Raw genomic sequence first — 13,755 nt, 5'->3', positions numbered from 1 at the left:
CATTGTTACTGTTGGCCTTGGTTACCCGTTTTTTCTGATTTCCACTCAGAATTACTCATGCCAGTTTGTCAAATGGGCTATGTGTGGTGACTAAAGCTGGCTTGGATGAGTCTAGCATAGTTCACTGCATCTTATGCTAACATGAGTTGTTATTTTTATTTTCCTGACTTATGAAAAGCATATATGTTCAGGGTGAATGACTATTTTACTATATATGGAAATGTCTCCTTGTAATATCAAAACATCTTTCAGGCAGCCTATGCTTACTGTTTTGTATGCAGCTATATTGAGTTGGATTCAGTGTTCCAGGGGGCTGTACAAAATGACATACTAATGGATCTGGGTTGTAAAAAGGCTTTTAAATGCACTGGAATATTTAGCTACCACTGTTTGTGTAGACAAGGGCAGTCTGAGATGTTTGACAATGCATTCTCACAGCTATCCCAAGACATAATATCCCTGGTCTTCCTGCTGTGAAAGGGGTATGCTGTACTGCAAGGATATCTGCATTGCTGGTAGGTTCTTGCACTCCTCTGACTATGCAGGGTCTGGAATACAAGTGCTTGGCTTTAAATCCTTTGTGGTAACTGCTGCCTGATGTCTATTTGGCTCTGAGAGCCTGAAAATCTGGAAAAGGTTGTCCATCAGCAGAAAAAAGAAAAAAAAAAGCAAAAAAAAAAAGCAGATCCTTTTTTTTTCTGTCAACAGAGAGGTATCTTGCTGATTAGGTCGAGTATATATGACTCAAAAGGTTAATAGACCTGTATCATGCCTGTGAATTCATATTTATGCATAGCGTGTGCTCAGATCCTCTTTCAAAGCAGCTGGCTCAGGGGTTATGGAACTGTTGTACTGCACAACCAGGGAAGGTGTTCTGCAGTCCTAGGAGTCTTGTTCCTGAAATCACTCGAGTCCCATGGGTGACTGTGGTGTCTGTAGGGTATAGCCATGTTTTATAACATATCCACCTGACTGCTCTTAAATTGTGTCAATGTTAAGCCCTTGGGTATGTGTTATACCTTCTCGCAGCAGTAGCATTTCAGCTACAGCTCTTTTCCCCTCCACCCCTGGCAATGGTTCCATCTAATTCTCTTGCAAAAGAAATCCTCTCTCTGCAACCTGGTAGGGTGTGAGCTGCATGTGGGTCGAGTGGTATTTGCTGAGAAAACTCACTTCTTTTTTATATGTTGCACCGCCTTTCCAATGTAATTACGAACTCCTTGTCAGTTTTGATTTCTACGTGTGTAAAGCTCATGAATCACCTGTTATTTCCCCTTTCTGTAGTTTAATAATGAATGTTCTTCCTTTAAAGTGTTCACTGTACTACAGTGAATCTTTGACCATGACTTGTCAACTCTGGCTTTACCGTAGTGAATGATTGCAAGTTGTGCAACATTGTCCCTTGATAAAGATGAGTGAGCTCATCACTGGGACTCAGAACGTGACTCCTCTCCCAGGCATTTTTTCATTAGCAGAGGAATAAAGTCACTGAGGCACGGGAAGGCTTCTATAATGAGAAAGATTGGAATGGAAGATTAGGCACGGCTCCTTGAAGCTGAGTGAGATTATCACAGCCCTTTCCACTAAGGTAAGTAAGAACTGAATTGGAGAAGTTAGGTCACCAACTTCTTGTGGTGCCTCTCACCATGTTGGAGTATCCCAGGAAATTTAGAAGGCAGCAAATGTACAAGCAGTAACACTCTGTTTTACACAAGGCCTAATTAACATCTGAAAATTCCTTTCAGAGAGAGCCTTGAGGTCAAGAGGTGAGTGGAATTAAAAGAATGAATGAGACAGATCATAACAACTCTGTTAGAAGGAATCAAAAGCACTAAAAGTTCTCACCTTCGGGATCATCTGCCAGCTTTTGGACAATGTCATTGTTCTTTAGTTGTCCACTGAGGGGTTCACTGATACCAAACCTCTTGAGAGTGAACAGAAAGATACAACAAAAAATTCAGGTTAGGTATGTTACAGGAACTACTCACAACAGCAATTTGTCTATGTAACATGGAAGGAATCACCGAAAGCATTTTGTGTGTGTAAATATACATATGCGCACTATGTAAATTGAAACTATTTCATATGCATAGTTGTTCAGACCTCAGTAGGTTTTGTGGCTGGGAAGTGTGAAGGCATAACACTTTCAAGGGGAAAAGTTACATTTATCACCTTTTTGCTTGCAGACTCCATATTATACACTGACCTCAGCAAATGTAGTAATGAAGACAGAAGTACCAAAAAAAATATCAATACAGTGTCTCCCAACTGCTTACCCATGCATGTTCCCAAATCCTGCACTGAGCTAGGTTTGAATTTTGCAAATCCTATCCTTTATAATGGGCTGAACAAGCAATCAGGTTAAAAACAACCCCCTTTTTCCTTCCTTTCCCCGCTCCCTCACCAAATCTGCCCTGTTTAAAATCCTCACACTGAAGTTTGGAGGTCAAACTCAAATTTCCAAGCTCTTCCTCAGTTTCTTCCTCAGAATACCTTGGTGAAAGACGTGAGTTCCAGGCTTCTGAGCAGTGGCTTACCATCCTGCCTGTTCCTTACTGTGGGAAGCCATTCCAGCCAAGATGACTGGATGCTTGGAAGCCCCCATTGCTCTCCTGAGCCTGATCTGAAGTTTTATTTGTGTGGAGTTTGCCAGAAGAAGTCATGAATGAAATATCTGTAAGATCACACAACTGTCCTCCTAAGCTTTTATTTCATCTATTTTGAAAGTGCGTGAAATTTTATAATAAAATGCACTCTTTTGAGAAGAGCTGCAAATGAGAGATTGCTGTGTTTCAGTTGTGGCGATGAATGGACCAGATGAAGGGACCTGTTTATTGGTCCATCATGCCAGTTGCATACATCCTTTGCCCGATGAAGCAATTCCTTGGTTTTGTATTGAGCGCTAATTGTTTGTGTGTGCTCTGTGTTTAACACAGAGGGCATTGCTCATTCCTGTGGCATTTACAATTAGTGCTAATCACAAGCACTGTAGTCAGACATACGTGGTATATAAATTAAAAGCCAAAGGGGTGCTGATTTTGTTAAACTGATAGGTCCACAAGGTCTTAGGGCCAGCCCTGCGCTGATCTCATCATGATTTGCAGGAGTGGTTTGCCTGCTGCAAGCAGTGTGGTGCCGAGGGCAGGCAGGACCTCTAATCCCCATGCTTGTTCTTTCCCTGGGGATGGTGCTGAGTCCATGTCCCACCTTGCCAGGGTCACCTTGTGCTATCCCAACTGCTCTGTGGTGCAGGGGTGTGATCCGAGGGCTGGGAGGGGGCAGGCAGTGGACAAGGTTGTAGTTCCTGGTCATTTCAGAACTCCTCTTCTTGTCTTGACACCCTGATGAGGGCAGAGGAGAAGCAATGCTCAGGCTGTGATTAGGTTTAGAAATGTGTTCCCTGGCAGGGAAAGCTTTGATGATTCATTAGTGGAGCCTCCATGGATCTGAAACAATTTTTCTGCACATTTCTCAATCCCTGTTCTGCTCGTCCTGCAGATAACTAGGTGACAGGCAAAGATTTTTCTGAGGGAAAAAAGATGTTAGAAGTGAGCAACAGCATCATAACAGCAGCCAGCAGAGCTGCTGCAGGTAAGGACCTGTGAGTATTTCCATTACCCTGTTGTTTGAGTGCTTACAGTTCAGCCATTAAAATTAGTTTGGAGCTAAAAACTGATGCAGGGTTGCTCATCTCAGTAACACTGAATACACTCGAGGTATTTTTTTTATAACATAAGTTCCCTATTCTTGGCAAAATTGATCACACACAGATATGCCTCCACCTGTTACCTGCAGGCACAAACTTATGTGTGTAGTTTAGAAGTATGGGGCAAAGAGGGAAATTATCCAGGTGTGTAAACACAGGAAGTTCCATGTGAATATGAAAAAAACCTTTACTGTGAGGGTGACAGAGCACTGCGACAGGTTGCCCAGAGAGGCTGTGGAGTCTCCTTCTCTGGAGATATTCAAAACCCTCCTGGATGCCATCCTACACAGTGTGCTCTTGGCAACCCTGCTTGGCAAGGGGGTTGGACCAGATGATCACCAAAGGTCCCTTCCAGCCTCAACCATTCTCTGATTTTTTGTAACCAGAGCTTTTTCTGTGCCCTCCAAATGGGAAGGTCACTGTATGGCTGTGCATGTGATATAGCCCAGAGCTTCTCCACATACACTGGTGACAACAGTTTTGGATATAAGGCTTGGCTGAGTTGTGACATTTTCTAGCCCATGATTGGTCATGATGCCACAAAGGAATTTTGTTGTTTTCTTTTTTAAGGTAATGCAAGCCATAGTTTTAAATCCTTTATATTTTTGGTTTTGGAACACATGTAGTCTGTGATCTTTGCCCTTAAGCGGGTAATGAAAGTCCAGTTCCCAACTCCTGCACTTCAGCAGCCTCTGGGCGGTGCTGCTGCTGCTGGTGATCATTGCTGGGTTGTGATATAAGGCTGCCCGTGTGGGCAGGGAAGTACATTTTCAGTAATGTAACAGGGAAGGTCCCTCTGGAGTGCTTATTTCTGAAGAGGTCATTCTGCACTGTAGGAAGTAAAGAAATAGAGAAGATAAATCTTCCTGAACATGTTATGCCTGTACAGATATGTGAGGAGCCAGTAGCTGCTGTTGTCAATGTATATTTCTACTGCACTGCTGCTGGAAACACCTCTTGGAAAAATTGTTCTTCCTTAGTGATTTACTGTGTTTTTTTCCGAAACACGTTCATGCCTGACAGCTGGTTATTGGGTGGATTTTCCTTGGCCAAGAAGGAAAGCAGAATGGGGCCAGGATGCGAAAGAGAACCAGGATTTTTTTACACAAGATGAGGGGTGTAATCCCTTCTGGGGAGGGAAAGGGCCAAAAGTGACCAAGAAGATGGCGAGAGAGAGTTTTCTGTCACAGGATGAGTTCAGGGGTGGGAGGTGGCCATCACTGAACATGAATCCCTGCTCGGCCTAGCCACAGGCCTCGGCTGACACAGGCCTGTCACCCCACCTGAAGGCTGGAGACCGTAACCTACTCCTGGCTCCCACGAGGGCTTTGTGACCATGACTTAATTAACGCTCATCAAGAAAGAATCTTTCACTCCATCATATCATCACTTTTTATTTTTACACCCCTTTGATTAAAAAACTGAGTAATGGCTTGTGCTGTTGACTTTGGCCACCCCCTTGCAGATCCCCTTTGATAAGGCCCGGTCAGGAGGCTCGCGTGGTGATTCAGAGCGCTCCATGTACCCGGGGGCGGCTGCTAATTAAGGCAGCCATGGTTGGGTGCCTCATCTGGATGGCATGGCTGCCTGGAAAGGAAGAGGACCAAAATCCTGAATGAAAGTCACCCGACAGAAATCAAAGCAGGCCCACGTGAGACCGGGAGTGACAGTGCTTGCCACAGTATCACTGTGTCTGGTGGAAAAATAGCTGTTATTTACTTTCTCGCTAGCCAGATCAGATTAGTCATATTTGAAAACTACTTTAATCAGACTAATAGTAAACATACTTGTTCAGCTAGAAAAAAATCCTTTTCATTTTTTGATGAAATCCACTTGATTTGCTTGATGCAAGCACAAGTGATTGGCACAGCTCAGAAATGTCTGCGCAGCACCATGTCCCGGTGCGTGAGTGTTTTACTCGACTTTTCTATAGAAACCTCTCCCTCCTGCTAGGTTACAGTTACTTACACTGGCTTCTGCCATGTTTCAAGGCTGAGTCACCACCTCATATATAACATATGAAGTCCTGCAAGTTTACTCTATTGTTATTATTAGATCTCTGTAATTAATGACCTTATTTTGGAAGAGAGGGAGTGGAAGCAGTGTTCTTGAAGCATGTTTATAAAATTGAAATTTACCAGGGCTTTAGGAAGAGCAGAACTAGGAAACAGTGATGAAAAGCACCCAGGCTCCATTTATGACATCAGCCCAAGTGTTTTGCTTCTGTTGCAGGATTCACTTAGAATTGAAATTCAGGTGCTTATCCTGACACGCTTTTACTGGTTTGATATTGGGGCTGAGAGGCCTCTGTCCCGGATTCTTCCTTCTGGGTCTGCTCCCAACCCTTTTATATCTTAAAGAGTCTGTTATTAAATCACCCGGGATCTCTATGCTGCCATACTCCCCCTTGGGATAGGATCTTGCTCGGATGGTCACTCTGGAGCCCACTTGAACATGGACCCATCTGACTGGCTTGCAAAGTGCAAGGTCCTCCTTCCCTTGCCTCATGTGGGTATTGTGGAGGACTGGTCAGCATGCTGACAATGGTCTGAGGGTGCAAAACATGCTGTGTGTGCTTAGGTCCACTACTGTGAGCCCAGTCTGAACTTCAGTTCTTCAGTAGTGAAGAAAAGAAGCCAACTGAGAGGTTGGTGAGGTGTTGTCCTTGTGGGTGGCATGGACAACACTGACTCAGCTGCTGAGGACCAGTGCTACAACTGTTTTCAGCTGTAGCGACTCTTTCCAGCCAGAGCTGAAAGGATGACCCATGAGTTACAGAGATCACTTGCAAAACTGGAGGCCACCATGGTGAAGTGACAGAGCAATATGGTGTTGCATGGGAATGACACTTACAATACTGACAGCCTGTCCTAAAGCTCCCTGAATACCATGTGTATGTTGGTTCTGGTGCTGCTTTGAGAAAGAGAAGGGGGCTGCAATTAGAGCTTGCCCAGCCAGTTCCCAATATCTACAGTTTGCTGAACAGAGAAGCAAGGACTCAGCTTAACCAAAACCACCAGCAGACACTGGAGTGAAACTACAGCTGTGTGGCTTGGGAGACTACTGTATGCAGAGACGAGCCACGTAACCCAAAACTACAGCACGAATGTCTCACTAGGAGATGTCTTTCCAATACAATGCACCTGCTGTGGGGCAAAGTGCTTCCAGGATCTGGAGCCAGGGCCACTGCTTGCTGGTAAGGATTTTATAGCCAGCTGAGCAGCAGTCATGTGGCTGCCTAATGAGAATGGTATTTCTTATAAAGGAACTTGTTAGAGGTCAGGAGAACTATAGCAATTGGACTGGACTAAGAGAAAGGACTGGTCAGCTGTTGGCTGCATGCTGAATTGCTTTCAGCAGATAGCAGGGCGAAAAAATATTATCGGTCCAACCCATGAATCAATCTCTCAAGGAGGTGTCTGAGTAGATTGTAGGTGTGGTGATAATCCTCAGTGGGCTGGGGAAACAAGCCCATAGTTTGTAATCTCTTCTGCTGACATCTGTTTTGTGAGTCCCTTCACTGTGGTTTCACAATCCATCAGCTGTGGAATTATCAGCGTGGGAAAACAGAAGTCATAAGAAATGTCTGGGACATTAATATTAACCATAAATGAACTTTGTTTTATTTTTTTGTAACTTGTTATGAAAGAGAAGGGCACTAGGATTTCCTATTAGAAATAGCCTAATGCAAGCGTGGGTAATGTACCTAGCAAGCAAACATAGGCATTTTGCGTAAGACCTATATTTTTGGTCAAATACTGCTTGCTGTACTCTCATAAGTGGGCACTACAGAGCCAGCTTCCTAGTCTCCCTAGATTACATCAGCTTGTTTTCCTTATACCAAGAGTGGTAGAAGTCCCTTAGGAAGACCCTCAATCGCATGAGTCAACTGAGCAGGATCTGACTTAAAAATTTTATGCAAGCACTGATTATACTGTTTAGGTGATGGGCCTTGCCTAAAGAGGATCCTCTTGCTTGAGAAAATCCAAGTTTTCCCTTCTAGGTTACCCTTTGGCTTTATTATCTGAATGTCTTGCGCTGATTTATTCAGTAAGGGCATAGGCAGTTCCCTGGGTGCTTCAAGTTTGGTCACAAGCCACTGAGACAGGCTCACCTAGGGAGAGCCAAACTGATCTTTATTTGTTTTCTTAACATATTAAACCTCAATCTCCTTCCCTGATCCCTTGGTGGCTTTAATTCATTCACCTCGTGAAGGACCAGGTGACCACTGAACCACAGCGAGGGAAGGAATGTGCTGTTCCTCTTCGAGCGATGTCATTTTCAGGGGCTCAGCAATGCCAGCACATCTTGTGAAGCTAAAAGCAGCAGTGAATTCTCAAGGAAAGACCTTGGGGTGAGTAACCAGCGAGTTGGTGTCCTTCCACCTCAACTGACCTGACCTCACCTGCAGGGATCGGCAGGAGCTTGGCCTCCTGCTCCTGGGGGCTGCATGGCCCCAGCAGCCCATGCCGCCGGCACCACGGTAGGTGGATGGGCAAAAATGAAAGGGGACAACGAATGTGTTGTCAGACCCAGCTGTTGGCTGTGAGGACAGACGGTAGTGAGGAGTGGTTCGCTGGGAGCAGGGGGGGAGAGGATTTATGAAGGCAGGGGATGCTCTTGACTAAACTGCCATCCTTTTCAGAAGGGAAATCTTTTAAATGAAAGCTGTACAAGCCAGTGTGGGGCCCTTTTGCCTTTGGTGCAATAGGCTGGTGAGGGAAGCACTCTCTGTAGTTAAACTGGTTTGTCGTATCAGCGTAAGGAAGATGGTGAGCCTAATTATTGTACACAGCCTCAGGGAAGCAGAGGAGGAGGGAAAACAAGCTCGTCCTATGACCCAGAGCACTTTGCTCATTGACTAATGAGATCAAAATTTGGAATTCATTAATATGAATTCCACTTTCCCCGTTGACTGATTTTGGCTGCGCTGGGGCGACCGCTGGTTGCTTGGCCATAGCTGGGGACACAGCACTTGCGAAATAGGGCAGGAGCCCCGGGTGCAGGGTGCCAAGGCCCAGCAATGCTGAGCAACACGGGGAGGTGCTGTGCTGCTCTGCTCTGCTCTACCTGCTCGCCCCGCGCCGGGTGGTAAAGCAAGCTGCGGCTTGTGCTGTAGTAATCATAAGTAGAACAAGGTCAACTGCCTATTTCAGTCAATGTGACAGAAATAGAGTTGATCTCAATAAGATCCCAGCTCTTTCTTCCTGTTAGGTTCTCGCTTCCAATTTTAGGATTGCTGTAATCAAGCTGTGGAAGAGGCAGTTCGTCCCGTGGAAGGGACACTGCTTGAAGCACAGGCAGGAGGAGAGGAGTTGCTTGAAAACCTGCTTAAACAAACAAGTCTGCCGCTGTGGGCTGGGTCTGTGTGGTTCAGGTGTTGTTCCCGTCAAGTCAGCAGCGTGGTTCTGCAGAAGGCACTCGGATGGGAAGAATATCGGTTCTCCTTCCCATCTGGTGGTGGCCGCACTGGGGGAGAGAGGTGGCTGGGCTGGGCCACTTGGGCTGCCCCTCGTCTGGCTGAGCAAATATTTCCAGGTCTGTATATCCATTAAATTGCTAAAGCTCCCACTTTGCACAGAGCTTACCCTGCCTGCTGCCAAGGAACATTGATGCTCTTTTCGTTGGAGGCAAGATGCTGACAGCTCTGATGCAGATGGAAGTGGGGTGGGGTGGCAACTGGCAGAGAGCGCTGATCTGAATGAGCAGCAACTTACAACACAGAGCTCCCACTGTAAACAAACTAGGATGTTCTCTTAGCACAAACATTCGGAGTGCTTTTGTGATAGTTCAGTTAGTTTCCTGTGACACACCTGTGAGCGCAGGAGCACAGCGTAGCTGTTGGATGTGCTTCACCTTGCAGCCAGCCCGCAGACCTGTGTGTGTCTGTGGTGCCTTCAGCCCTGCTGGGCTGGCGGAGGGCTGGGATCCTGCAGTCTTCGTCCCTGCTCAACCCCCGTGAAGCAGGCGTGAGCCACATCATCCACACCCCCAAGAAAGGCTGGTGCTGGCTTTTGGGCAAGGGAGCAAAGTCGGTGTCTTCCCCACAGCGACGGTGCTTCGCCGGTGAAGCTCTCCTGCTCTTTGCCCTGGGCAGGGGCAGCACTTGCCTACCCTGGAGGAAGCCCCCATCAACTTCTCCTCTGCTCTCTGCGCACGAGCACTGGCACAAACTAGAGAGCTGACCTGGCAAGAGAAGAGGTACCAAAAGCAGGATCTGGGCCTCTTCTGATGGTTTTTGGATGAAGGCCATCAGCTCCTTGTGCCACGTGTCTGTAGCAGCACAGTGCAGGCCGCAAGGCACAAGATGTGGCACAAAAAGTTGCTTGGGAACCAGGACTGCCAGCAGTGGTGATTTGGCATGATTTGCACCCCGGTAGGTAGTTTGCTACTGGCAGTGAGTGGGGCTGGCAGGAACTGGGCTGTGTTATAAAGACGTACATCTTCAGTCTCACGAGTCTTCAGCTGGCCATGTAGCGTTGCATGTTTTCATACCCCTGACCTTCAGAGCCTGGCCAATGTTTGCTGCTGACCAGGATCAAAACCACAGTCCAGGTGGAAGGTCTGGTGTGGAATAACATTCTGGAAGATGAGAACCTTCAGGAGCTGCTCTCCTTGAAGAGGGCTTGTTTCAACAGCAGCAGTTGAAACAAGCATTTCTGAAGATCTGTTCTGGTACCACTCTGAGTGCAGACAAGCCATAAAGGTCATATTCCTGTCCTGCTTCCCCTTCTGCTTATCGGAGTGGAGGGAGAAATATGCAGTGCACCTTTGCAGGGGAGAGTGTTCCCTTGTGGGTTAGGAGGGAGGGGCTGCATCAGCCTGTGGAAAAAAAAATCAGAAGGGAGGGCGCACAAAGCATCGCTTCTGGCAGGCAGCCGCCCTCTGCAGCTCGAGGAAGAAAGGGCTTGGCCTCACCCAGCTACCCAAAAGGGTACCGGGGCTCAAGTTTGCCCAGGACTGCACCTACAACATCTCTCACCTGAAGGCCTTGAAGGACTCTCAAAAACCCGGTCCTGTGGAGCTGTTTCCAGCATGCCCTCGCCCTTCCCGTGCACGTCCATCTGCAGGTCCCAGGCTGCCAGGACAGGACAATCAGATATTTGCCTCTGGGAAGGAGACCTTGCGCGAGTGCACGGAAAGGCAAGGTTTGCTCTCGGTGAATCAATAGGCTTGTCTGGGTACAGGGCAGAGTGGAATTCAGCCCAGCTGGCTGTCAATAACTGTGCTGCTTTCTCAGTTCACAGCTATTGTCAGGGCAGCAACTATCCATGCACTTAACTTTCTGATCGAGCTGATTCGAATAATTCACCTTCCCTGATCTCTTCTTTAAGCCAGGAGGACTAGCCTTTATGACCCCAAACTGCTAGGCAGAGCTGTAGAAGTGGCTCCAGCTGGACCTTCTCCAGCCCTCTTGCTTTCTAGCTCAGTTCCCCATCACTGGCATCTTCCCCTTTGGCTAGATGAAGGAGAGGCATAGTTCGGGGTCTCACCCAGTTTCTAAGAAAAGGAACTAAGATCATGTCTGATCTGAACATGATTTATTAATCTTCAGAAAGCGGTTCCCTTTTTCTTTTCTGACACTCTTTACTCTTTATCTCCCTGATCCTCATGTACCCATGTGCCACCTGTCCCTTCCTGCTGATGAGATCCTGGCATTGTCCCCCAGAGCACACCTTGTGACCAGACTCCTTGTGCCCAGAGTCTGTTCTGCTCCCTGTGGTACGTGTTACGCTGAGGAGGCTAGTAACTGTGTGCTCACCCAAATAGCCATTGCTTAAACGGGGAAATTATAATAATAAAGCAACTGCCAAAAAATCAGTGACCCTCCTGTTGAGGTTCCTGATCAGGCTGCAGCCAGACATGGTCAAAGAAGCTTAAATACAAATGAGTAAGCTGGACCCAGGTAGGTTTGAAAAAACTAGCTTGCTTTTCTGAAGCAAACTCCTTTTTAATCATTCCTCTGTAGATTTGAAGGTGGCATATCCTGCCAGGTAAGTGGAAATATATTTGTTTTGAAGCCCTGGGTAAATGTCCTGTAGAGGAATTAAAATGTCAATCTATAGCTGCATTTGTTTAATGAAACTGTATAAATAAGGCTGTGAGCGCAGGTCATCTTCTGCTCGAGTGTTGAATGTTAAAGGTGTCAGACCACCTCCCGTGTTTCCAAGTGCACAGCTGTCCCCATGGGGACACGTAGGTCCCCGTGATGGCGCAGGCTTTCACTGCCTGACGGCTGGTGGGGGTCTGTATAGCTGTAGGGCCAAGCTCCCACTCAGGGCTGTGCCCACAGCGTGGTTAGGAGGTAAGACGGGACCAATACTGCCGCTACTGCTGCGTAGTCCTGCTTGGGCGCTGTGCTTACTCACAGGCTGCAGTTATCATTGCATCCAAAAAGCATCCGAATGGAGCTACGGTGCCATAGTTGTTGTGTTTTAATCTCTCACTGAGGTCATTTTATAGCAGCTTCCCCACTGCAGATGTCACCAAAGGAAGCAGGTGTCAAGGGATACTTGTCTGGGGCTAATGCTGGATCTAATGTTCACTGTAAACTCATTCTGTGCATGGTTTTAAACCCACCCACTTCCTTAGAAGATGAACTGTTTGTCTAAAAGGGAGTTAAGGTTCCTCTTGTACCAGGGAGAGGATCATTTAACAGGGAAGTTTGTGGTTTACTGAGGAAGGTGCCTTGAAAATAAGCTTCCCCCCCCCCCCCCCCCCAAAAAAAAAAAAAAGAAAAAAAGGGGGGGGTAACCTTTTATTGCAAAAAGCTGACAGGAACTAAACCAGGAGGTTTCCCAGTTTCGCTTGTGTAGTGAACTGACATTTGTACTGAGGACAAAGGCAGGGAGGGTGTGAGGCAGTGCATTAAAGCCCACCGAGAATCACACAGCACTTACAGAAAGACATGGGCGAATTTAGTGGTGTACACACAGACGCTCAGCCTGGTCCAGGTAGATCTCCTTTTATCTAGTCCATACGATACCTGCTGAACTACAAGATACTGGCTTTGAAATTTAAGTACTGTGCTGCTTAGCACCTTTGCTTCCCCTATGTTTTCCTATCTTCTGCTCCATGGTTTAAGTCATTGTGTAACTTTGGGAAAGTCATCCAGCCTCTTGGTTCTTTCTTCCAGAATTAGTGTTACTTCACTGTGAATGACACTTTGGGCTCCTTGCAAGAGCTTTGCTACATGAATGTGGGACGTTACCACCTCTGTGTACGTCCCTCAGTGACCATACATGTATTTGGACATGCGTGTGAACATCAGACCTCCAAAGCCCATCAGTGTACTATGTACTCTGCTGCAAATGGAGAGACATGTGGATACAGGGTTGAATCCTTGGGCTGAGGAGAATCCTGGGTGGATTCTCCTTCCCTCTGTCATTTGGAGAAATGAGAAAAAATGTCCCTGGTTGTAGAGCAGAAGACAAGAATGGTTCACGTGGAAGAAAGCCCTCCATAACAAGGGACTGTTTAACTCGAGAGCACTTGAAGGATTTTGGTGTTGTTAGTGGGAATTTTGGTGGATTCTTTTTCACATCTGTTAAATATTCAGTGTGTGTTTTTAGCAATCTTTGCCCATTTTGTTAGGTTGAACGAGTTTGATTGGGTTTTATGCAATTAGTATACCGTGACAATTTTGGGACATTTGCTTCAATTCAGCAATGATTTCTCTTTGTCTGCTTGCAGTTTTCTACAAACGTGTGAGCAAGCCTACTGCGACGGCAAATGCATTTGAAGAAAATGAATGTCCAAATCCCATGGGCTGCTGCTTCTGGAAGTGGAAATTTAACTAAGACCTGCCAGCTCTGGTAGTAAGAGCTCTTGTGTGCTTTTCGGGAAATAGGCGTTTAGATGTTACGGGAGAGATAAGTTGTGTCTCTTATGGGTGTTGAGTTACAGAAGGCGAAAGCATTTAGAAAGCTGTTCATTGAAAATGCTCAGAGAAAGAAAATCACAGCGGGATGTGGTTTCTGTGAGCAGGAAAAAGGCCAACCGTATGTCATAGGCTAATAAAATATATTAAAGATGAAGTCAGTAAAAGT

This window comes from Anser cygnoides, chromosome 3 (assembly GCF_040182565.1).
Source record: "Anser cygnoides isolate HZ-2024a breed goose chromosome 3, Taihu_goose_T2T_genome, whole genome shotgun sequence".
Classification (NCBI taxonomy): domain Eukaryota; kingdom Metazoa; phylum Chordata; class Aves; order Anseriformes; family Anatidae; genus Anser; species Anser cygnoides.
This window is presented reverse-complemented; position numbering follows the sequence as displayed.